Raw genomic sequence first — 24863 nt, forward strand, 5'->3', positions numbered from 1 at the left:
ATAAATTACCTGTGAGATCATGAGACCTGAACTATTTCGGTGAAACTGAGAATGGAAAGAAGGGACAGTTGCCCAGACGCTGTAACTGTAGTCAGGCAAACTTGGCAGGAGTCAGGATTCTTCCTAGACTCGCTTTTGTGCTGAGGCTGAGGCTGAGAACGAGAACAGGCCAGATGGAATCCTTGAGATCGCAGCTGAAACCACAACAAGCATTTCTCGCACAGCTCCTGTGTGCCAGGCACATGCCCGAGCCCCATCGGTGCATGAGCCCGATGCATCCTCACAACAGCCCAAGGACGTGGGCGCTAGGGTGACTCCCCTTTAACAGATGGAGACACTGAGTCTTACGGAGGCCAAGGATGTTGTCCTAAATCATCCCCTTAGTTACTGGCAGAGTCAGGGTTTAAATCCAGGCCAGCTTGATTTGAAAATCCTTGCTCTTAACCATGACACTACCTCTAAGTGCGAAACCCAAACAACTACATTAGTAATTATACTTGCCTTGACTGATGACTGACCATGTGTTATATGCTTTATCATGTAGAGTCTAGGGTCTAAAGGTCACCCTTCCACGGGCTTCCCTGGTGGTGCAGTGGCTAAGAATTTGCCTGCCAATACAGGGGATACAGGTTCGAGCCCTGGTCCGGGAAGATCCCACATGCCGCGGAGCAACTAAGCCCGTGAGCCACAACTACTGGGCCTGCACTCTAGAGCCCACCAGCCACAACTACTGAAGCCCGCACACCTAGAGCCCAAGCTCCATAACAAGAGAAGCCACTGCAATGAGAAGCCCGCGCACCGCAACCAAGAGTAGCCCCCACTCGCCGCAACTAGAGAAAGCCTGTGCGCAGCAACGAAGACCCGAAGCAGCCAAAAATAAAATTAAAAATAAGTAAATAAATAAATTTATAAAGGTCACCCTTCCACTATTTCTAGCATTCACGATGATAAAGGATATACTTAAAACTACTGTTAGATGGCAGACAAAAACATTGATGTCTTAATGGGATACACAACATGCCATGAAGGGTAAATGGAAGCCTCCTAGCTTTTGTAACAAATCTAAGCTGCAAGACATACATGGTGGTTTGCCTTCAGAGAGAAATGACTCGGCCAAGCAGACTCAGTCTAGTGACTCAGGCCTGCACAATTTGCCCAGACAGGAGGGACAGGGAGAGGGACAGCCTCGCCTCTGCTCCCCCAGCACTGGTGAGGTGCCTCTGGAGTGGGTTTAGGGCAGCTTTGCTTTGTGTACAGGCCAAGCTGGGAATAAGCAGAGGAGGGAGCCAGTCCTCTTTTGGAAGCACATTCAGGACCTCTGTAAATGGGTTTGGCCCCAGAGATTGTTTTAGAGCCCACCAGCCAGAGCAATGAGAGGGAGACAGATTAAATGTCTTTATCCAGGACTTGTATTGATACCCAACATACTGAGTGCCCTACCTCCTTCTAGAACTCAGGACTGGCTTCCTCTGTCAGGATCAGAGAGCCACTGCTTCTCCCTTGGGAAGGGAGGATTTATTCCTGAAAACAGTTGGAAGAGTTGATTCCTCCATCACCCCTCACCGCCATGTTGCAAGGACCCTTCTTTCTAGAAAGTTGAGAGAGGGACAAGAATTTCTCTAATGTATGTATAGTGTCTATCCTTTCAACAGCCCTGCCAGGAAGACATTTTTATGATTATCTCCACTGACTTCATGGAGACATAGAAGCTCGGAGAATTTAAGCGATTTGCCCAAGACACAGGGAAATCAGTTTTAGAGCTGGAAACCCAGCCTGAGTGTGTATGGTTTACAGGCTCACACTCTTACCCCCACCCCGTTTCCCTTCCAGTAACAGCTGCCATGCGAGGAGCCAGACACTGTGCTGGCTGCTTGGCCTGTATTAGCTCTAAACTTCACGACAACCCTGACACTATCATTCCCAGTTTACAGGTGAGGAAACATTTTCATTGAGTATAACCAACTTCCTGAAGAACAGGCCACTAATGAAGGATACAGGAAGAGTTTGAAAGTGAGTCTTTAATCGCAGACCTTTGGATTTTCCACTTATCGATGTTTTGTTGTCCTTCATTGTCATTATAATAATGTTTTAGACATATTTAGAATATGCCTGATAGTATGTTATATGCACATGTGTGCGCATTTATTTATATAGTCCACTTTTTTTTTCTTTTTTTTTTTTTTTAAACATCTTTATTGAAGTAGAATTGCCTTACAATGGTGTGTTAGCTTCTGCTTTATAACAAAGTGAATCAGTTATACACATACAATATGTTCCCATATCTCTTCCCTCTTGCATCTCCCTCCCTCCCACCCTCCCCATCCCACCCCTCTAGGTGGTCACAAAGCACCGAGCTGATCTCCCTGTGCTATGCGGCTGCTTCCCACTAGTTATCTATTTTACATTTGGTAGTGTATATATGTCCATGACACTCTCTTACCCTGTCACATCTCACCCCACCCCCTCCCCATATCCTCAAGTCCATTCTCTAGTAGGTCTGTGTCTTTATTCCCGTCTTGCCACTAGGTTCTTCATGGCTTTTTTTTTTTTTCCTTAGATTCCGTATATATGTGTTAGCATACTGTATTTGTTTTTCTCTTTCTGACTTACTTCACTCTGTATGACAGACTCTAACTCCATCCACCTCATTACAAATACCTCCATTTCATTTCTTTTTATGGCTGAGTAATATTCCATTGTATATATGTGCCACATCTTCTTTATCCATTCATCTGTCGATGAACATTTAGGTTGCTTCCATGTCCTGGCTATTGTAAATAGAGCTGCAATGAACATTTTGGTACATGACTCTTTTTGACCTATGGTTTTCTCAGGGTATATGCCCAGTAGTGGGATTGCTGGGTCATATGGTAGTTCTATTTGTAGTTTTTTAAGGAACCTCCATACTGTTCTCCATAGTGGCTGTATCAATTTACATTCCCTCCAACAGTGCAAGAGTGTTCCCTTTCCTCCACACCCTCTCCAGCATTTATTGTTTCTAGATTTTTTGATGATGGCCATTCTGACCGGTGTGAGATGATATCTCATTGTAGTTTTGATTTACATTTCTCTAATGATTAATGATGTTGAGCATTCTTTCATGTGTCTGTTGGCAATCTGTATATCTTCTTTGGAGAAATGTCTATTTAGGTCTTCTGCCCATTTTTGGATTGGGTTGTTCGTTTTTTTGTTATTGAGCTGCATGAGCTGCTTGTAAATCTTGGAGATTAATCCTTTGTCAGTTGCTTCATTTGCAAATATTTTCTCCCATTCTGAGGGTTGTCTTTTCGTCTTGTTTATGGTTTCCTTTGCTGTGCAAAAGCTTTTAAGTTTCATTAGGTCCCATTTGTTTATTTGTGTTCTTATTTCCATTTCTCTGGGAGCTGGGTCAAAAAGAATCTTGCTGTGATGTATGTCATAGAGTGTTCTGCCTATGTTTTCCTCTAAGAGTTTGATAGTGTCTGCCCTTACATTTAGGTCTTTAATCCATTTTGAGTTTATTTTTGTGCATGGTGTCAGGGAGTGTTCTAATTTCATACTTTTACATGTATCTGTCCAATTTTCCCAGCACCACTTATTGAAGAGGCTGTCTTTTCTCCACTGTATATTCTTGCCTCCTTTATCAAAGATAAGGTGACCATATGTGTGTGGGTTTATCTCTGGGCTTTCTTATATAGTCCACTTTTAAATGATATTAACTTATGTGATTTTTTTAGTGGTTATTTGAGCAAAATATAGACTACTTATTTTGCACAAACTGTTTAGAAAGGATTATAGCCTTCTACTTTGGTTTTATAAGCTCCATTCTGTGATCCATAGAATCATAATATTGGTTGGAGCGTTGGGAATGATACTGGTATGTCCCCCTGACCCTGAGTGGAATGTATTCAAACTGATTCACACAACTGCCCCTTTCTGAGCAGATACAGGTAAAACTGTTGTACCAAAGAGACATCGTTTATAAATTAAAACCTGTTAGATGAAAGCAGGCTACTTTCATATAGTCTGGTGCTTCAGCAATGCATCAGCAAGGATAGAGCCAAAGAACTAAAATAATCTTCGCAAATAAATGAAGCCCTCTGTACACCTGGTACTCAGTTTTAACACCCAATTCATCTACTGCCCAACTGATGAAGTCCCAATAAATGGGCATATTGAGGTAAGTTCTATCAGAGGCTCCTTAGAGCCATTTTCCTTTATGCTTCACATTTTTATGTCATCAGAGCCTTGTTCTAACCATAGCTTTTTGATTCTCAAGGCATTTCCTTTGAGCAAGTGGGAATCACCATTTACTGAAGCTTAAGTTAACTGAAAATTAAATTAACTTTATATGAGGTAAAGTAACTTGTGCAAGGTAGCATAGAATAAGCGTAAGAAACCAGAGGTTTCTTGACATAGAAGGATAAAAATTTCTCCCTGGTATATTTTATTTTATATGGTATGTATGATGAAAATTCTTTATTAACGTCAAGAAAATACATATTACATAAGATAAAAAGAAATCATCCTTATCAAGTGGTATATTCCAAAGGGAAAATGCCAGAAAATGTAATTTCTTGTGATATCAGAAATTTTCTAGAAGACAATTCATTGACTGAAGCTGCTGTCTTTGTAAAATTATGATTACAGAGAGGGAAACTTGTTGCCTTCCTTCCAAAGAATTCTTAATAGAAATGAAGACTTTTTCTGTCACTTTCCTACTTACCCGTATTCAATTTGCTTATGGCAAAGACGAAGGTGACAAGGTCAGTGATGTCCAGGACAAGCTGGAGTTCATAATGATAATCACTCAGATTCCAAAGGAGGGGCCGGTGGCTCTAGAAGCATTCATGGGGTGAAGTTTAATAAAGGATGATGGGACGTGAACACCCACAGTCAGGCCTCTGCTTTCACAGTTTTCCCTTCTAACGGCAGGACTCCTTTCCTTTCTGCCGCGGCTGAGAATCTTTATCTCCTATTAGGGACAGAGAATTTGGCACGTTTTACAACTAGACTAACACCTTCAGCGTAAATCAATGACCACATCCTGAACTATAAATCTGGAGCCTTCTGCCGATTAATGGCAGCTTTTCTGACAGAAGAAGAGAGACTCATAATATTGTACAGGTTTTAGGAGAGGGCAAGGCCAAGCACTAACTGGCCTGAGGTCTGTTACTGGTGCCATTGCCCTTGAGCGACTGTGGAACCTTGGGGAATTCGCCTGAACTGTCTGCTCTTCATTTTCCTCACGTGTGTAAAGGTAAACTTAGGCTAACAATTTCTAAGGTCTCTTAATCCCAACAGATCTAGTATTTTAATTGTAAGCCCCTGAGTGGGGGGTGATCTAAGCAATTATGGGTAAAGATAACTTTAGTATAAAACAATACCAAGGCATCCGAATGCATGAGACGAATGGTATTTAGAATAAGAAGAGTTCTGTATTTAGCCAAGATTAAGTTAGTGGGGACTTGACTTACCATCATAAATGAAACAACTTAAAAACTAGATAAAATATATGAAACAATCATTTTTAAGACATTAGAAATCAGGCAATAAGACATTTTCTAAAAAAGAAAAAAAAAGAAATCAGGTAAAAGACAGTGCTGAGACAAAGGAGACAAATATAATTGCCTCCGCTTATTGCTTTGATATGGTCTCCAGGGCATGACGCTGGAAGGGGACTCAGGCAGAGGGTGACTGTCTCCCTGAGTTTGGTAGATGGAGTTGGGAGTCTGGGGAGGCCAGTGTCTTGGAGTTCACAGGACCAAATACAGGAGAGGAGAGAGCTGCAGAGAGAGAGAGAGAGGAAATTCTGGAGAGTTGCAGAAGGTCCTTCTTGAGTCTTCAGCTGAGTGCTGATTAATTCGTGCATGTGTGGAAACTAGGTGAGGGTTGGGAAAGAACTACTGGGTAAGAATAAAGGGAACAGGGACTTCCCTGGTGGCTCAGTGGTTAAGAATCTGCCTGCTAATGCAGGGGACACAGGTTCGAGCCCTGGTCCAGGAAGATCCCACATGCCGTGGAGCAACTCAGCCTGTGAGCCACAACTACTGAGCCCACGTGCCACAACTACTGAAGCCTGCATGCCTAGAGCCATGCTCCGCAACAGAAGCCACTGTAATGAGAAGCCCTGCGCACCGCAACGAAGAGTGACCCCCGCTCACCGCAACTAGAGAGGGCCCACACGCAGCAACGAAGACCCAATGCAGCCCCCCCAAAAAAAAAAAAAGAATAAAGGGAACAATCCTGAGAGCTCACACAGGGCTTAGTGTAGTTCCTGTTCCCCCAAACCAGAGTGGAAAACCTCATAATTCTTGGGACATTGGGTCAGTTTCAGGACAAAACCAGCCTTAGACTAAATGCTGCTCTGACCCCACCTAATAAAGCTTGAAAGCAAGACCCCAAAGCACCAAACTTTTCAAGTAGCTTAACTGTATCTGAAAGAGCTTAAGAATTTTTATAGAAATACAGAAAGATCCAGGATGCAACAAGATAAAATTCACAATAAGTGGCAGCTAATAAAAATTACGAGGCACTCAAAGAAGCAAAGAAACCAAAAACAAAAACAAAAAACCCAACAACTCATAATGAGGAGAAAAAGCAATCATTTTTCAATCAGAAATGACACAGATGATAGCATTAGCAGACAGCAACTTTAAAAACACTTATTGTAATTCTATTCCATATGTTTAAAAAGTGATAAGAGAGATTGAATTAAATAGAAACATGGAGAATGTTAAAAGAGTGGGGAGACTTCAAGTGTGCAATATAGGTTTAATTGGGGAGGGGAGAAGAAGAAAACTTTTTGGAAGAAATAATGGCTGGAAAATCCTACATTTGCTGAAAACTATAAACCCCTCAGATACAAGAAGCTCAAAAAACCCCAGGCACAAGAAGCACAAAGAAATGACATCAAGTACAGCATAATCAGATTGCTTAAAACCAGTGATTACAAGAAAATATTCAAAGCAATCCAAATAAGACAAGTTATGTACAGAGAAAGATAGGAATTATAGTAGATTTCTCATCAGAAACAATGCATGACAATGAAGACAGTGGAATATATCTTTAACATACCAAAGGGAAAAAAACCTGTCAACCTAGAATTCTAATAAATTGGGCTTTATCAAAATTAAGAACTTCTGCTGTCCAAAAGATACTGTTAGAGAATAAAAAGACAAGCCACAGAATGGGAGAAAATATTTATAAATTTCATGTCTGATAAAGGATTTGTATCCAGAATATATAACGTCAAATGTCATTGGTAATAAATAATACAATTAAAAATGGCAAAAGAGGGCTTCCCTGGTGGCGCAGTGGTTGAGAATCTGCCTGCCAATGCAGGGGACACGGGTTCGAGCCCTGGTCTGGGAGGATCCCACATGCCGCGGAGCAACTGGGCCCGTGAGCCACAACTACTGAGCCCGTGCGTCTGGAGCCCGTGCTCCGCAGCGAGAGAGGCCGCGACGGTGAGAGGCCCGCGCACCGCGATGAAGAGTGGCCCCCACTTGCCACAACTGGAGAAAGCCCTCGCACAGAAACGAAGACCCAACACAGCCAAATATAAATAAATTAATTAATTTAAAAAAAGAATGGCAAAAGATTTGAACAGATACTTCATCAAAGAGGATACAGAGTTTTATTATGCACATGAAAAGATATTCGGTCCCATTAGTCATTAGGGAAATGCAAATTAAAACCACATGAGATACCACTATACAACTATTAAAGTGACTAAAATTAGAAAGTCTGACCAAGTCAAATGTTGATGAGGGCGTGGAGCAACTGGAATTCTCATACAGTGCTGGTGGGACTGTGAAATGGTGCAACCAGTATGGAAAACATTTTAGAAGTTTCTTAAAAAAGTTAAACACACATCTACCATACGATCCAGGCATTCTACTCCTAGATATTTACCCAAGAGACATGACAAAGTCTTGCAAACAAATGTCTGTAGCAGCTTCATTTGTAATAACCCCAAACTGGAAACAACTCGCACGTTCATCCATAGACGAACTGTAAACAAATTGTGATATATACATATAATAGAAAACTACTTGGCAATAAAAGCAAATGTGCTATTGATAGATGCTGCAATGTGGATGAGTCTCAATGTAATGAAACTGTTATCCTCGCTTGTCTCTTTTTGCATCCTACTTTACTTAAAAAAAATATTTATTTATTTATTTTATTTATTGTAGGCGGCATTGTGTCTTAGTCGCAGCACACAGGCTCTTCATGGTGGTGCCTGGGCTTCTCTCTAGTTGCGGTGCGTGGGCTTAGTTCCCCAGAAGGCAGATTCTTAACCACTGGACCACCAGAGAAGTCTGGTACATTGGAAGGCAGATTCTTAACCACTGGACCACCAGAGAAGTCTCGAATCCTACTTTAGTGTCAGGCATAGTGCTGGTAAATTCTAGGATAAAATATTGTGCTGGGAATATGGGGAGGATTCTGTAGGAGAGATAGCGCTTCCTAGTAGGGACTCAGGGGATACGAGAGGCAACTCGCTCATACAGTTTGGATACACGGGGGAGGCTGACTGGCCGCAAGGTCAGGGGAAGAATCACGGGCAAGGTGATGGGATCTGCAGCAGCAGTAAAGCCTCCGATTGGCTGACCTCAAGGTCCTTTCATCCTCCTCTCTTCCTACCCACCAGGCGGAACCAAACTGTTTCTGGAGTTTTCAGGTGAAGGTTTTTGGTCCCAGAGCCAGATATGGGAGAGAGATTCAGTTACTATATCAATGGAAACTTTTTCATTTTTAGGAAATCATAATTTTGAGTTTGCAATGCTTTCTGAACAATTTAAGGTGAGTTAGAATGAAGAGTGCTAAGCAGAGTTTTGAAAAGGGTGCTATGTGGGAATTCCCTGGCGGTCCAGTGGTTAGGACTCTGCGCTTTCACCACAGGGGGTTCGGGTTCAATCCCTGACAGAAGCCAGTATCAGGAATGGCTTCAAGGAGGAGAATTGTTTTTTTAATTAAAAATTTTTTTTTACTGAGGTAGAGTTAATTTACAATGTTGTGTTAGTTTCAGGTGTACGGCAAAGTGATTCTTTTTTTTTTTTTTAACATCTTTATTGGAGTATAATTGCTTTACAATGGTGTGTTAGTTTCTGCTTTATAACAAAGTGAATCAGCTGTACGTATACATATATCCCCATATCCCCTCCCACTTGCGTCTCCCTCCCACCCTCCCTATCCCACCCCTCTAGGTGGTCACAAAGCACTGAGCTGATCTTCCTGTGCTATGCGGCTGCTTCCCACTAGCTATCTATTTTACATTTGGTAGTGTATATATGTCCATGCCACTCGCTCACTTTGTCCCAGCTTCCCCTTCCCCCTCCCCATGTCCTCAAGTTCATTCTCTACATCTGCGTCTTTATTCCTGTCCTGCCCCTAGGTTCTTCAGAACCATTTTTTTTTCTTTAGATTCCATATATATGTGTTAGCATACGGTATTTGTTTTTCTCTTTCTGACTTCACTCTGTATGACAGACTCTAGGTCCATCCACCTCACTACAAATAACTCAATTTCGTTTCTTTTTATGGCTGAGTAATATTCCATTGTATATATGTGCCACATCTTCTTTATCCATTCATCTGGATTCAGTTTCATAGATAGATAGATATAGATATGGGTATAGATATATAGATATAAATAGATATGTATTCTTTTTCAGATTATTTTCCATTATGGGTTATTACAAGATATTGAGTATAGTTCCCTGTGCTATACAGTAGGTCCTTGTAGGTTATCTATTTTATATATGGTAGTGTGTATCTGTTAATCCCAAACTCCTAATTTATTCCTCCTCCCCCTCAGAGGAGAAAGTTTTGATTTGCATTTTGTAAAGTAAACACAAGTCCACCATAAAAAAATGGGCCAGAGGGCATACAGGCCTGGTGGAAGATCAGCGTGGTCAAAGACAAGGAGATAGGAAGAAATAGGACTTGTTGGAGTAGGCTGAAGGCTCTTTGTGGCACAGGGAAGAGAATAAATGCTTTTGCTCGGTCTTTTTAGTTAATACAATAGTATTCCGCCTAATAGAGGATTGCCATGTTTTTCATTCATAGATTTCAAATTAGGATATAATAAAACACATTTGTATCAGTAAGAATTCAGTTGCCAAAAAATGAAGTGTTCCAGATATTGTAAGCAGAATGGGAATGAGGCGCTTTCCAAACTGTTGGGAAGTCTGGAGAGAAGATTCCAGGTTGACTAGTCTGCTAGTTTGTGAGGTAAATGGGAGGCACCACAGCTTAGGTACATTTACAGTTTATGATGCAAAAGGAACTCCAGAATATTTTGATACCTCAGTTTGCCTAGGATTACCACCTAGTAGGCAACCTGGGAATGTTGAAAAGAATCAATGAACATATGTGAAGGTCAATATTCCGTAAAAGTACAGATGTGCTCGTTAATAGAAATTTCATTCTTGAGCCTCCCACGAGCCTTGCACAATAACTCACACATTAGTAGGCAACTCATTAATATTTATTGAATGAATTTCATAAGAAAGTAAATACATCAGATCATTCCTATTACGGTGATTTCAAAGAAATTGCATCAGGTTTTACCACTCTTTGAAAAGGATGGTGTATATTCAGCTTTGCAGTTCTGTGAAATGTGACCCATGATATGATGCTGTTGATATAATTGTACTTCATGATAAAGGTGGAACTCCTTGTTTTTAAAATCCAAAACTGATGTCAAGGAAAATGACTTTTAAGTCATTGAATGTTGATGTCTGCTGGTTTAAGAAATGTGCCTGAATACATTTGATCTTTTTCAGGTTGGGTAGCTGCCTCAACACATAGGCAGAAATGGAGGAAAACACTTGGCTAATAACATCCTAACTCCCCTTAATGTTTTTGTTTACTCCAGCCTTGCATGACCGGCAGCAGGGTAATTGTGTTGAGTTTGGGTAAAATAGTTCTCATCACACAGACCCGCAGCAGGGCACAGGAAGTTAGTTTAAACTAAACTGCATCTATTTCGGAATAGAAATACAGGCACTAAAATTAAAAGAGAGAAAATCTTTTTCACATTAGGGACATTAACAAGTCAAATGGACTTGGCTGGTGGAGCAATTAATATAAGGTGGATGTCATAACTTAAAATTCCTTATTATTTAGGAATTTTGAGAGTCCTCTTTACCATTAGGTGAAGAGGGCTACTTTAGAAGCAGATACATCTGTGTATCTGTATATCTATGTATCTGTATATCTATGTATCTATCTGCTTTGGAGATATTATTTTGGAGAGAGAGAAATATATATAGAAAAAAACATATAAATATATAGAGAAAGATATAGAGATATATATAGAGAGAGATATCTTTATACATATTTATGCCTGCAACATATCGAAAAATCAACTATCAGCTTTTAAATATTTATTTTTGAAGTGATTATTTTGTAACATCAGGAAAAATGTTTCAAAGTCCATTTAGAAGAGCATAGTCTCTAAGTAACCTAGACTAGTACAGTATGGTAGTACAGTCATTGAACTAGGAGGCATAGGAAAACTGTATCAATGATGTACTCTGTCTTTTTCTCATTTCCCGGAGTGATTTCATCTCCTCTTCTAAAAATAGGATAAAATGGAGATGGCTGCACATTTTTCTACCTCCCACTTATGTCCCAATCTTCTCCATCATTGAATTTTAAAAAATTGCAAATGAATCATTAATTCTCTAAGGAGTTTTCTTCTGTTTTCCTGCACAGGTAACATTTGTTTCACAAGTATCAGAGTCACTTAGTATTTCGGGCTTGGCTTTTCTTATAATAAACCACATTGCTCATAAAGATGAGCAATGCTTTTGGTTCTTTGTTCCAACTTGTTTTCCTTTTTTGAATCAACGCAATGTCATCTTTGCTTCAGTTTTCCACCTGACAAACTGGAACAATTGGATATCCCTAAAGGTACAGATTTTGATACCCCATTCTTTCTTTCTTTCTTTATATATTTTTTTCACACACACACACTGTATTTTATTTTTAAAAGAGATAAATAAACGGACACCAAGCATTGTAAATGGATGACCACAACAAAAGCAACAATGATTGCAATTACCAAACACGAAACACACTCATACTATGTCATAATATTGACATTCAGTCCAGTAATCCTCCATTGTAACAGCTCCTTTACTTTGCAGTGAAAATTGATTTGTATATTTTTTGCCTCTGAGTCCTTTTGGGATTTATTTTTTTATTCAAACAGAAAGTCACAAAAATTATAATCATCCTCATCAGTTCACTCAGTCCCATGTAATTAATTTTTTTTTCATCTTGATCTTTTGTTAGCACTTTTATGAATTCATCAGTTTTCCATTAGAGTTATGAAAATGCTTATTCATTCAGTTCAGCAGTATAGTCAGTTACCAGAAACCTGTACTTGTCAGAGTCTTTTCCGTGAATTCCTTGAAGATGAAACCCTTTTATAGGAACATTTTTGCAAAAGCATCAGAGTACACCCAGAACTGTCTGTACTGACAAAAGACTTAAAAATGACCACAGTTAAGATTTGATGAAAGTTCATAATAATGCAATTGACAAGGAAATTTAGTTACTTCTGAGATATACATTTTAAAGTAATAACTAGAATTATGACTTATAACATTATACAAGAACATATAAGGTTTTTAGAAATTTCATGTAATGTCTGAAACATTTATATTAATATATTTCCATACAAATAACCCAAAGAAAGTTTAGTATTAGTTGTTTTTTGTTTGTTTGTTTGTTTTTTTATACTGCAGGTTCTTATTAGTCATCAGTTTTACACACATCAGTGTATACATGGATACCTCGTTCTGATTGTGTGTTTCTGTTTAGCTTCTAAGAAGACTCTGAACATACCTTCTCTACGACTCTTTTAAAGTTTTTTTATAAATTGGTATCGGACATGATGTCTGCTGAACTGACTTTCTAATAAAGAAATTTCTAAATTCCCTCTTTTCACTATAACCAGGAATCCTTGAGGGAAATGGACCAATGTGCCAGCTTTCCCAGGCAACTTTGGGGCTTCTGTGTCACTCATATCTTTCATAAAGGAAAGAGGCTATTATCTGCGTGCTGTTTTCATTAGGAATACAGTAGGAACATCTTCATTAGAAACGGAGAGTGCTCTTGATGCGCTCTGTTGTGATAATGAGGGGAAGGGTGTGAACGGGAAGATAAGAGGAGCAAGCGTGTAACTGGAAGCATTCCACCTGGCTTCTGCTTCATTTTATTTAATTGCATGAGGAACACTTTCTGCCTGTGAAAACAGCCAAATGTCCCAGATTGGGAGTCGAGAAGCCAGGCTTTGAGGACATCGTCAAGAGCGGTGTTTCGTGTTCCTCTTCCTCCTTCCTATGGGTGTCTTGGACTTTTCAACTTTGACAAGAGCCAGTGGACACTACATTGGTCATTTAGAAATGCCAGAAAGATGCAGTCTAGAGGGAAAATCCCACCTTGAACAAAATCACAATAAATTCTATGTTCAAGCCTTTCGAGGTTACTTTTCTGTATTTCTCTTCCACTTTTAGCACCCCTAGGCTTTTTGTCTATGTTATTTATACATCTCTCCCCTTTATAAAGACTTGACTGTCCTGTGTCCTGTCCTTTCAGATCTGTGCTAAATAATGTTACGAATTAGCGGGTTTATCAGACTTAGCAAATAAAAATAACTGAATGCCCAGTTAAGTTTTCATATCAGGTATATAACAAATAAAAAATTAGTTTATGTCCAATGCAGTAGTATTTGTTGTATATCCGCAGTTCAAATTTAACTGAAGGATGGTCCTATATTTTATCTGACAATCTTATAAATTAGTGGTTTGCAAATGTACTTTTCAAGCATGTCTAAAGTTCAGCAGAGGTGACTTTGGGGGGTGGGCTGGAGGTTGGGCGTGAGAGGTGCTGCCACAGGGGTAAGAGGGAGGTGGAAGGCATGGCACACTGGCTCTTCCTCCACTGAAGAAGCTCTGCTATCATCTGATTTGTGTATTGGCATTGGGTATTTGATTTGACTTGATGTAAGGGTTCTGTTGGTAAGAAGAGAAGTCTGAAAATTTCCGGTTGTCCTGTCTGTCTTCCATTTGCCTCTCCAGATCTACTTTCTGTCTTTCTCCTTCCTGTTCTGGGTCCCTGGAGACTGATATACATCCATGGGCTCTCTTGCCATCTGGCTTCTGAAGAAATGGGAAGAGATTGAGGGCAGGAGAGTGAGGCAGGGGTCTTTAGTCCCCTGGCTCTTTCCCTGCACAACAATTCAAGTAATTTAAAATGTTGTGTCAAAAGGAAATTCTCTTAGCTGCTTGTAAAAAAGAATCCAATTAACTGTGGGTTACCCCAACTGTGGCTTATGCAAATAAATTTTAATTTTTCCTCACATCCTAAGATTCTGAAGGCAAGTAGCTGCTGGTGGTATTTCGGTGGCTCAATGATGTCCAGCTGGAATCTCTGAGATTGCCTTGATATTTCCCTCATGATTACAAGATGGCTGCCAAAGTTCCAGACATCAAGTACATGTTCAAGACAGAAAGAAGTGAGGAAGGGAAGAAAGCTTCAATGTCTGACACTTTGTTAGGAAAGTGAAAAATTTCCTCAGACTTCTTGTAGATTTCACTGTTTCATTGGCTAGCCCTTTGTTATGTGATCCCCCTGGTTGCAAGGAATGCTGCTGGGAATGTAATATTTAGCTTTTCCAGCCTCTAAAGGGTGCAGGGGCTAACAAAATTGAGAATGGTGTTGGCTTAATCAACTAATAGCATCCAGGGGGAATTTGCTTTTGACCAGAACTTACAGACACTCTAACTAGCTTGTAAAGAAATATTTAAGGTGAGGGTATTTGATCATCGTGGTCCCTAATTTATACTATGTAGGTGATTATGTCTATTCTTTAACTTTGGTTAGAATTTTAAAGGCAGAATAATCTCAGTGGCTTAAGGCCCTGTCAAATTATATTGCAAATCTTTCTATACCCCCTTTACACTTCCATTTTTTCTGTGTATATATATATATATATATATATATATATGTGTGTGTGTGTGTGTGTGTGTGTATACAGGCAAAATCAGGGTAAAACGAACACAGAACTGTGGGGAAAAACACAGGTCTGGAAAAGAAGTGATTTATCTTTTTCTTTTTCATTTCTTTTTTTGCCACCCAGGAGCTGTGTGTTGAGATAGTTTCACCTTTCTGAATCTCTTTTCCTTATCTGTAAAAGGAAGCTTATGCTGACTAGATATTCATTTTGTTCAACAAATATATATTGAACATCTACGATGAAACCTCTCCTGTTCCAGGTTCCAGGGATTGATAGGGTGGCATTGATTCAGACAAGGTTCTTGTTCTCATGGAGCTTACATCCTATTGGGCAGAGACCAGCAACAAGATAATAAAAGATCGATGAAAGATATCAAATAGTCATAGGAGCTCTGCAGAGAAACAAAATAGAGTGATGTGGGAGTAGTTGCATAGATACCTGTTTTAGAGAGTGTGGTCCAAAAGTCCCCTCTGAGGAGGCAATATTTAAACTGAGATCTGAACCTCAAGAAGCCAAACCTTTAATGGTGGGATATTAGAGGTCCAGGGAGAGAGAGCTATACGTGCAAAGGCCCCAAGGGCTATCAAGTTTGACGTGTTTAAGAAACAAAAAGAAAGCAAGGGAGATAATTAATTTAACCAATGTTCTGCTTTTCGTGACTATGGTTTCCATTTTCTGGTAATGCAAATTCTCGCTGAACTTGTTTTAGTGTATGTTATCACAACATCAGTATCATGCTGTCCTGGGATGTTTGGGGATCTCTTCTCTCTGTCATAGGCTTAATGTTCCTGAGGATAAACTGAGTATGAAGTTTCAGAATGTTCCCCTGCTTGATCCCTGGTGGTGGGTCTAGTGCCACTGATGGAGTTAATGGAGAGACATGGCTGCCACCCCACCTTCCCACCCCCAGGCTCAGTTATTCGATCGTCGGTCTATAATACTCCAGAGAAAATGAGTCCCATGCGTTTGCTGTCTTTGTAGTGCCCATCGACCTCCTCCGTGCTGCGTCGTGTTGCTTCTGTGTCCCCTGAGCTTAATATCTCATCATTTTAGTACCTGAGCTGTGATGATCTAGAGCATTAATTCCCTGATGCCCGTTTGTAAATTAGCACCCAGCTGTGGACAGTGGACTGCTCCCTGACAGTGTTTGCACCAGTCTGCAACAAAATAGGAAACTGATTCCTGTTAAGTGATTTTTGACAAAGCAAGATTTATGCTACTTAAAAAAATCTTTTTCCTCTGAGATAATGTCCCCCCTAATTTTTAAAATTCATATGAATTTTTACTACAATGATAAAATAGAATATTTTGGTGGAAAATAAACTATGTGTAACCTTACATCAGAAGCCCATTTTTACTCCAATGGGATTTTGCTGGACCCTGAAATCCAAGGGCCTGGGAACCATGGCGTTGGTCAGATCCCCTGCATTCATGTTTGTAGAGCTTTGCACTGTGTCTCCTCTTAGGAAGCCTGTGACCAGTAGCCTGTTCCCTATCATCTGGTGTTAATGGGATGGAATATATGTGTGTGGAGAGAGAGTTGGTTTAGATGCTTCAACTTTGCTACCTGTTGGCAGAAAAGGTATCACCGTTCTAAACTCCTGCTTGTGTATTTTTCAGGGTTTGATCTCCATGTCTCTGCTTCTGTTATCTGCTAAAAATGTGTTTAATACTGAAATAATGTACAGCAGTAGCCTAGATGTATGCTTTGCTCCACAAAAGCAACTTGTGAGACTCTTTCTCCCTGATTTCCTTGGCAGTATTATTTCTTCAGATTGTGCCTTGGGTGTTGTCTTACCATACTCGCTTGATAAATAAACTAAAAGCCACATTCCTTTTTTTTTTCCACCTCTGCTTTCTTTCTTCTGTCTCCTTATTCATCCATTTTCGGACCACTGCCTGTACGCTAAGTCCTGATGTCGGGGCATGGAAGAGCCTTGTGAGGGATTCACACACAGAAGTGGTCGAAGGGCAAGGCCTGAGAGGAGAGACATGGGCAAGATGCAGAGAGGAAAGACCTAGGGAAAGTCATAGAGGAGAAGAAACAGGAAATCGAGTGAACTTCCCATTCTCTCCGCCCATTATTTGAAGGAGCTAGAATTCTCCCATCACCCAGATGGTTGTCAGCAGAGTTTGGGGTTTACATCAGAGACCTTGCGATTGCAGCTGGATCTGCTGCTGTACAGCTGTGTGACTGCCAAGGTCGGGCCAGTTAAGTTTTCTGTGTTTATTTGTAAACCAGGCATATCATACCTATTCTTGTTACCTTCCTTCCTTCATTTCTTCCTCTGACTACCCTCAAACAACTTTGCCTCACATGTGGTTTTAGACACCGGAGTACAAAGGTGAAGGAAATGGAGCTCACCATGTAAATAGGATGAGAAAAGTTTAACAATAGATAAAGCACAATACACCCTCTGAGTGCCATTGGAGGAAGGCCTATCTCATGAGGTTCCTGGATGACAACAAGGAAATCCTTCTGAGATATTTTTGAAAAGGCACAAAGCTAGGGATGAGGGGGTGGTGGGTACCAGACGAACTGGATTCAGGGAGGAGATGGGGTGTCAGTGTGTGACACTCTGGATCCACTGATGGTGTCCTGGAAAACTTGGCCACTGGCAATAATTTCAATACCCATAGCAGGATTCTGAAATTGTCTAGTTTTGAAGTTAAGTTTAAGTTGGCCTAGAGAAATATTAGCCTTATGAGGATTTATTTTATTGATTCAAATCGAATCCCAAAAGCACAACCAGAAGGAACTTCAGCAGTAAAGGTATTTTCACATTGTCCCCAGGAAACTGTGCTCTTCCTTTAGTTTTCCAAGCTGTATAACACGGCCATTACGTTCCCCTATGTTCATCGTCTCCATGTTGACTTTAGTGTGAGCACATGTTTAAGCAAATATTGTGGTTGGTGGCATGGAATTTCCTCCAAGAGCTGTTGCCATTCACAGTGAAAGATAATACAGTCTGCTGTTGGTGGTACAGGCACACCTCAGAGATTTTGTGGGTTCGGTTCCAGACCACTGCAAAAAAGCAAATGTCATAATAAAGCGAGTCACACACAATGTTTGGTTTCCCAGTGCATATAAAGGTTATGTTTACACTATTCTGAAGTCTATTAAGTGTGCAGTAGCATTATGTGTAAAAATCAATGTATGTACCTTAATTAAAAAAAATACTTTTTTGCTAAAAAATGCTAACCATCATCTGCGCTTTCAAGTGAGTCATAATCCTTTTGCTGGTGGAGGGTCTTGCCTCGCTGTCGATGCCGCTGACTGATGAGGGTGGTGGTTGCCGAAGGTTGAGACGACTGTGGCAGTTTCTTAAAGTAAGACAATTAATGAAGTTTCCTGCATGGACTGACAGTTCTGTCAACCCTGCTGCTGCTTTATCAACTAAGTGCGTGTAGAATTCTAATTTCTTTGTTGTCTTTTCAACAGTCTTCACTGTTGAAGCATCCTCACCTAGGGTAGGTTCCATCTCAAGGAACCACTTTACGCATCCATAAGAAGCAACTCATCATCCTTTAAAGTTTTATCATGAAATTATAGTAATTCAGTCACATCTTCAGCCTGCACTCCTAATTCTAACTCTCTTGCTGTTTCCACCACATCTACAGTTACTTCCTCTACTGAAGGCTTGAACTCCTCAAAGTCATCTGTGAGAGTTGGAATCAATTTCTCCCAAACTCCTGTTAGTGATGATACGTTGACCTCTTCCCACGAATCACAAATGTTGTGAATGACATCTAGAATGGTGAATCCTTTCCAGAAGCTTCCCAATTTACCTTGCCCAGATCCATCAGAGAAATATTATCTACAGCAGCTGTAGCCTTACAAAAGTTTTCTTCTTAAATAATAATACTTGAAATTACTCCTTGATCCATGGGCTGCAGAATGGATGTTGTATTAATTTCATTGTACATCTCCATCAGGTGCATTGTCAGTGAGCAGTAATATTTTGAAAGGAATCTTTTTTTCTGAGCAGTAGGTCTCAACAGTGGGCTTAAAATATTCAGTAAACTGTGTTGTAAACAGATGAATTGTCATCCAGGCTTTGTCGTTCCATCTATAGAGCACAGGCAGGGTAGATTTAGCATAATTCTTAAGGGTCCTAGGATTTTCAGAATGGTAAATGAGCATTGGCTTCAACTTAAAGTCAGCAGCTGCATTAGCCCCTAACGAAAGAGTCAGCCTGTCCTTTGCAGCTTTGAAGTCAGATATTGACTTCTCCTCTCTAGCTGTGAAAGTTCTAAATGGCATCTTCTTCCAGTAGAAGGTATTTCATCTACATTGAAAATCAACTGTTTAGTGTAGTCATCTTCTTTAATTATTTTAGCTAGATCTTTTGGATAACTTGCTGCAACTTCTACATCAGCACTTGCTGCTTCCCCTTGCACCATGATGTTATGAAGATGGCTTCCTTCCTTAAACCTCATGAACCAACCTCCACCAGCTTCAAACTTTTCTTCTGCAGCTTCCTCGCCTCTCTCAGCCTTCATAGAATTGAAGAGAGTTAGGGTCTTGCTCTGGATTAGGTTTTGGCTGAAGGGAATGTTGTGGCTGGTTTGATCTTCTATCCAGACCACTAAAACTCTCCAAATCAGCAGTAAGGCTGTTTAACTTTCTTATCATTTGTGTGTTCACTGGAGTAGCAATTTAATTTCCTTCAAGAACTTTTCCTTTGCACTCACAACTTGGCTAATTGTTTGGTGCAAGAGGCTGAGCTTTCAGCTTATCTCGGCTTTTGACATGCCTTCCTCACTAAATGCAATCATTTCTAGCTTTTGATTTAAAGTGAGAGATGTGTGATTCTTCTTTTCACTTGAACACTTAGAGGCCATTGTAGGGTTATTAACCGGCCTAATTTCATTATTGTTTTGTCTTAGGGAATAGGGAGACCCAATAAGAGGGAGAGAGATGGGGGAACAGCTGGATGGCGGAGCAGTCAGAACACACAACATTAAGTTTGCCGTCTTATAAGGGCTATGCTTATAAGTGATCCTTGTAAGTGATTCATGCTACCCCAAAACAATTACAATAATAACATCAAAGATCACCATAACAAATATAATAATCATGAAAGTGTTGGAAACATTTAGAGAATTACCAAAATGTGACGTAGAGACACAAAGTGAGCCAATGCTGTTGGAAAAATGGCACTGATAGACTTGCTTGATGCAGGGTTGCCACAAACCTTTAATTTGTAAAACACAGTATCTGTGACATGTAATAAAATGAGATATGCCTGTATTTCCTCCTGGACACACAAGTGGGCCTGAATCGTAGGCACTAGAAATGCTAGGTTGGAGGTCTTTAGGCAGAGCTGGCTTCCTGTTCCCACCAAGACGGGGGGGAAGAGTTTGAAAGTATACAGGGGTGGTTCTGATCCTATCTGTATGCTTCCTCTGAGGATTTCCTAACTCTGTTCAGTCATTGACACACCTGAGAACTTGCTGGAACACATCAGGGACTGAGGGGAAGGGATCCTACTCTGCCTCTCTCATAGATCTCACCTGTTTTCGGTCAACCAGTGATCTTATCCATCACCCGTCTTTCAGACTTGCTCAACCTCATTACGGGGTCTGAGAAAATGTCTGGATGGGGAAGGAGTCAGGAAGCCTTGTGTAGAGTCTGGCTTTTTATCGCATTTTCTGTTTTAACCCAGGCAGGTCTTTGAATTCTCCGACCTTCATTTACCCTAGTCATCAGCAGGCATAGTATTACAGGTCTTGCATACTCCCAGGCATGTTGTAAAGATTGAAATAAGATAATTTGTGGGGCAGCATGTTTGAAAAGTAGGTAAAACATTATACAAACCCTCATATACAAATAGTGTTTAGTCAGACTTGTTGACGATTACATCCCGTGATGCAGATGTACACACAGACCTGAAGATGCTCACCGTACCTCCCCTGCCCTGTCTCAGTGCAAAATGGTAACAAGCATGGAGAATGTGTGTGCCAAGGGTGTGCTCGTTATGCAACAAGACGTCCCAAAGTCCTGGGCAGGAAGCTGAGTTCTTTGAACGCCCCTTGTCCCCTTCTGGATAGAAAATGGTGAAAATGCTTGGTCTAGTCTTCCATTGTTATCCTAGATGGTTGCTTTGTGTTAACTCCAGATTTTCTAGTCTGGTCTAGCCAAGGAAGGCAGGGAGGCCAGAACAGAGAGTAGAGGAGTTAACCCCTGTCTCCTGAACTTCTGCCCCTCTTTCCTGGGGCTTCCATCACCTCCATCCTTGATGGGACCAGGTAACCATGCTTTGAATATCCAGGCCCCATACAACAAAAGGGATAGCTAGTGTGTCCCATTCTAGCCCATGTGCTATATATTACTTCCATCCTCCAGAATGTCCTTGTAATCCTCGTAGGTCCCCAAAGTCTTCTCAGTGAAGTTCAAACTCCTGAACTTGATGCATGAAGTTCCTCTTGCTCTGACTTCACCATTTTTGTTTTCTCAGGGCGTGGCACCCTTCCACCTACAACCTGACCTCAACCAGCAGAGCCACTTGCTAAAGTTAAAACAAAGAACTTCCAGTTTCACACAGCAACCCGCTGGGAACTCATCCTTCTACTTGCATTATCCTTCCCCTAATTAAACTTCAGTTATCTTGCAGGTCTCAGCACGAGCCACAAGTACTTTGAGAAGCCTCCCCTGACTCATGTAAGCTGACATCAGTGTTCTTCTTTCACACTTCCATAACAATCTGGACGTGACTTTTATTTAATACGTATGGCTCTATGCTCCCAATTTAAAAACTCTGATTAGGCCGTTAGACTAATCTTGAAGGCAAGGTCCGACTGGCATTTGTCGTCTCCACACCTTGAATGGCACCTGGGAGGCTTCCATTTCTTGAATGAGTGGTGAATGAATGGATGTAACTTTCTGAGTGGCATGTTCACATATGATTTATGGGTCCTTCTTCCATGCTTCCCCCATTTCCCTTCCTTGCTTCTTCCAACAGGAAGTGCTTCCAGCAGCCCCACAATAAGAATTTGCTGTAAATAACAAATGAGTAGCGTCTTTGGAGGCTTTGGGGAACAATGAGTAGTGTCTTACTGCCGTCTGCTTCCACATCTGCCGGCGCTGGGAATTGGATCCCTTTTCTATTGGCCACCCGCAAAGAGCTACACTTTACTCCAGAAGTGGTTGGTGGTGGCCCTATCTGAGGTTTGGGGAATATGGCTCTGTTTTAAGCTGCAACACTGAATCATGTACTGGCCTGAAGCAATTGCTCCCCCATCCATGAAATGAGGGCAGAGACCATTCGCTCCTCCTTTCTCAGGGATATTTTGAAGATCAATGAGGTAATGTCTGCAAAGCTAGCACATGGGCTAGAAGAAAAGTACTAAATACTGAGTGTTATGGTAACAGCGCTTTCATCTGTGTTACCCAGCAGTCTGAGTTCATCCAAGTAAAATGGGCAAGTAGAAGAGTTGCACGAGTAGTTGAATTTGAGGGAGGAATCCCAGGCTGATTACTGATCCTGCGGGTGGGTGCTCCTTTGCTTCCATCTCTCGTCTCCACAAAAGGTTGTTACAACATAGCACTTACCCACAATCCAAAGGGTGTGCGGAAAATGAATGAATTCGTTTTTGTAAAGTGGATGGGCCCTGGGATAAAAAGCTTTTGTAAAGCCACGAGATATTATTTCAATCCCAGGTTTCTGTTTCTCTTCCTTTCTTTTGAAAGGATATTCACTGAGCTTATCATTTTCTCAGGGTTTTTCTTTTTTTTTAAATTACCCTTAACTCAGTCTTTTATGTACAGCTGTATATTTCTATTGAACTGCTTTGTTTCCCTCCAGAGAGGTTACTGTCTGAAATTTCTCACTGTCATTTTTCTATTTGTTTGCTTATAAACCAATAGCCCAAAACAAATGGCTTTTGGACAATAGTCTCCATTTTTTTTTTTTTTTTTTTTTTTTTAGTAAGGCATTATTTTTATAAGTTACAGTCCTTTTGAAATGTGTTTATTTATTAATTTATAAATGGCTCCCATCACACACTGCACCTGTGTGACTTACATTAATCAGAATAACAATGCGATGAGAAATGAATAGGCTGTTTTGATTTGTGTGGTAATCCAAGTAAACCTAGTATATAGTATTCAAGAATTGGGCTGTTTACTGCAACTCACGAGAGTACCCTAGAGTAAGAACAATCTACATTATACTGTGTCTAGGAAGATTTTAGAATTTTACTGGGTGTCATTCAGAGTTTATATTAATAGATTTTAAAGAAATAACCTTAAATCAATTATAACTGGTATACATAAATAGTATGTAATTCTTCCTATGAAGTTTTTCTCCTTATAAGTGAAGCATTCAAAAGGCAAGATCTGTCTATATGACAGCAAATGTACTTAGTAATTCAGAATTTTGAGAATTTTAAGCAATCAGAGATACTTGAGTGCTTATGTTGTGCCTAGCACTATGGATTGGGCTTATGTACTACAAATCCGCTGCATAATTGCTCCATGTAGACTCCAGTGTTTCAATGGAAAGATGAGAACAATAGGACAATGGTTCCACCTATCAGCTTGTAAGACAAAGAAAGGATGCATGTGTCTGAAATTGACGTGTTAAAGGTCTTCATTGATCAAAGCGAAATTCCGCTTTACCCTGTAGATGCAGACTTATTCTGTACTCACGAGGAAAAGATTGCTCTTTTTAAGGATAAAATTATGTCTCTAACCCTGAAAACATATCAATGTACTATTGATTATCTAAAGCAAACCTGTCATTTTATAGAAAGGAAAACTGAAAATGCTGAAATATTGTGAGGTTAAGTGATTGCCCAAGATCACATGACTAGTTAGTAATACAACTAGGAACCAAGTATCCTGGTTTCTGGTTATTAGTAATAATAGGTTTCAGGCGGAAATACCTGGCCAATAACTCATGCTTATGAGATGACTGTGTAAGGTAGTAGAGAGTAGAGAACAGAGAACAGGTGCTGGATCAAGAGCAATAACCTGGTTCCATCATGGAATGTTGGAATAAACGTTGGACTTGAAATGTTACCTACCTCTTTAGTTTTCTCATCTTTCAAATTCAGGAATTTTACTAGTTAATCACTGACTTGCCTCTTAGCTCTGGGATCCTCTGCTTTTACGAATGAAATTGAGCTAGCAAATTGATATCACAGGAGTGTTATCAATTTGATTTTTTAAAAAAATCAGTAGTTGAATTGGGAGATTGGAATTGATATATATACACTACTATGTATAACATAAATAACTAATAAGAACCTGCTGTATAGCACAGGGAACTTTACTCAATGCTTTGTGGTGACCTAAATGGGAAGGAAATCCAAAAAAGAGGGCATATATGTATACTTATAGCTGATTCACTTTGCTGTACAGCAGAAACTAACACAATGTTGTAAAGCAACTATACGCCAATAAAAATTAATTAAAAAATCAGTGGTTGTAAAACCTGATACAGATCAAGTATTTCATGTCCCTTGAGCTGAGCTCTCCTTCCCAGAAGCACACGGTATTTTGTTATGGAATTTGGTTATGAGGTGCACACCAGAAGACACATTCACCATTTGTAGGAATTTCCATAAGACTAAACAATACCCAATAACTATTATGTCCAAGATGCTTTGCTGGGGGCTGCCTGGGGTCTAAAGGTAAAACTAATGCCATTTAAGCAGGTGCAATAACATTGACACTGTTTTCATGGTCATTCCATCTTGAATGCTCTCACATCATCAAGCCAGAGTATTTTAGAACAAGAAGGGACTTTTGTGGTTTTTCCACTTCACACCATTCATTTTACAGCTGAAGAAACTGAAGTCTTTTATCTGACAACTCAGCTGTACTCCTAGCAAAATA

The sequence above is a fragment of the Eschrichtius robustus genome, chromosome 14 (assembly GCF_028021215.1).
Source record: "Eschrichtius robustus isolate mEscRob2 chromosome 14, mEscRob2.pri, whole genome shotgun sequence".
In the NCBI taxonomy this organism is placed as follows: domain Eukaryota; kingdom Metazoa; phylum Chordata; class Mammalia; order Artiodactyla; family Eschrichtiidae; genus Eschrichtius; species Eschrichtius robustus.